Consider the following 2,507-nt stretch of genomic DNA (forward strand, 5'->3'; position numbering starts at 1 on the left):
GGCAATGTGCAGATCAGACAGATGGCTATCTGGGGATCGTAAGCTCCTCTCTCAAACTTCCTCAGCCACACACCAGAACACCAGGATGCCTCTGCCTCCTCGCTCCCTACTGCTAAAAGGCAAGGTGACGCCAAGACTCCTTCCTTTCCCAAGCTGAACGCTGGGCTGGCAGTGCTATTTGTATTTCAAATTCTAGGCGAGGGACAGCACTGAGCCTGCACTTAGTTCAGGCCATCAGCTCTTAAAGGAGAGCATCTTCATGAGAAGACCCAACTTGTACATCAGATTAACACTATTACCAATCAGATAACCTGATCAGATTAATTTGATCTCAAACAGAACTCAGGGGCCGGCCCTGTGGCCGAGAGGTCGGGTTCGCACGCTCCACTTTGGCGGCCCGGGGTTGGGATCCTGGAGGCGGACATGGCACCACTCCGGGCTGTGCTGGGGCAGTGTCCCACAGAGCACAGCCAGAGGCACTCACAACTAGAATATACAACTAAGTACTGGGGGACTTTGGGGAGAAGAAGCAAAAAAGATTGGCAACAGATGTTAGTGCAGGTGCAAATCTTTAAAAAAAAAAAAAAGAAAACCAGAACTCAGCTCCATACACAGTTCAGGATGTGGAGCCACTGCAGGAAATTTGGATTTCAGAGTTCCAGTTCTACCAAATTATGTTGGAGTAACAATTTCCGCTATCATTTTACCTTCTCTGTGAGGGAAATAATTACTTTATAACAGATTCCCGATGCTACAGGCCACAGACTAGAAAGACGCATTGAGCACATATGGCCAAGGGTTAAAATCAAATTGAGCTTAGCTCAAATGAGTTCTGGAATGTGACTGTATCTGAAAATTACTACTTAAAAATTCAACTATTAAAAATTATTTAAAATTCATAGTCAAAACTTTCAAATGACATTGAAAAGCAGAAACAATTATTCCTGAGCACTGCCAGTTGCTAGAGTGCTTCTGTGGTCATTATAGTAGCCATTTGCTGTACTAACTTGAAATTCATCTGAAGACAGTGGAGGCTGTCTGGCTCTGCCAATGTAAAACATTTCTATGATGATGCAATTTCATTGAAGTCATCCAACAAATGCGTTTTTGCACTGCCTGAAGAAACGCTCTCTGAAGGGCCAGCCTGGTAGTGTAGTGGTTAAGTTTGCACCCTCCACTTCAGCAGCCTGGGGTCACTGGTTCAGATCCCAGGCACAGAACTACACACTGCTCATCAAGCCATGCTGTGGAGGCATCCCACATACAAAACAGAGGAAGACTGGCACAGATGTTCCCTCAGGACCAATCTTCCTCATCAAAAAAAAAAAAAAAAGGAAAGAAAGAAAAAGAGCAAAGCAAAGCAATGCTTTCCAAATACTTTTTGAAGCAGACTTAAGAATTTGCTGTGCCTATGTGTATTTTTTATTTCTAACATTTCTGGATGCATTTGTGGCTTCAACAATTGCTTGAGAAAAATTTATCCTTACACAGAATCTAGAAATGTGAAAAATGGCTTAAAGATAAGAAAATACTGAATATCTATCTTCACTTCAGTTTTCATTGCATGCATTATCCATTTCAATGTCTTCCCTGGGGAGGAATGATATGGTTTTATGAGTTCAGGAATGCCAGAAATGACAATGAAGTAGATTCCAAAGGTTAAGGCTAAACCTGAATAGCAGCCCACGCTGGACACACACCAAGGCTGAAGGCTAATTTCAGTGCATCTGATGACGCAGAACAGAACCAGACGACCTCAGCCCTCCTCAACCCAACTCTCTAAACTAGCTACCAACTGCTCTGCTGCTGCCGACTACGAGGACACACTCGCACCTCTGCACAGAAAGGCCTCCCAGCTCCGCTTTATGTCTTCCCAAACTCCTTAGGCGGCTTTTAGAAAAAAGTATCTACACATCAGTTTACCTGAAACGAATGCTTTGTACTACTGAAGAGAGCTGAACTGTTACAGTGATTTGATCTCAGTGGAAACCTCATTTTCCTGTTTTATAAATGACAAGGGTTTAGTCCCACTTTGGCTCTAGGATTACAGGCAGAAAACGATGTTAAGAAAATGGATGACATTTTAATTCAGGGATCAAACACAGGGCCAATTCCTGAAAATTCTGGAGAAGTTGAATTTATCTAAGGTCACACAAATCTATGAAATACACGAGCCAAGAACTAAACCTAAATCAAAAACCCATGTTCCCAAACATTTTATAGTTTGGAAGTGCTATCAGGTCACAGGGTGCTAAATAAACAAACTTTGAGCAATATGAAGACAGGATGATGTGACAATCTTTACAACCTCTGTAGCAATTATAAATGCTCAAAAACATTTACTAAATTAATACGGTGAGACCACTCAAAGTCCAGGCGCCAGATTTTCAAGCCTACAGTGTTCAAGAAATAAAACCATCCAAGGGTGGAAGTTATGTCCAACAGGCTGAACCTGTAAGGTAATAAAAGGCAAAGAGGGTTTTGGCAAGACTTAATCAAGACAGAAA

The sequence above is a fragment of the Equus przewalskii genome, chromosome 10, assembly GCF_037783145.1.
Source record: "Equus przewalskii isolate Varuska chromosome 10, EquPr2, whole genome shotgun sequence".
NCBI lineage: Eukaryota > Metazoa > Chordata > Mammalia > Perissodactyla > Equidae > Equus > Equus przewalskii.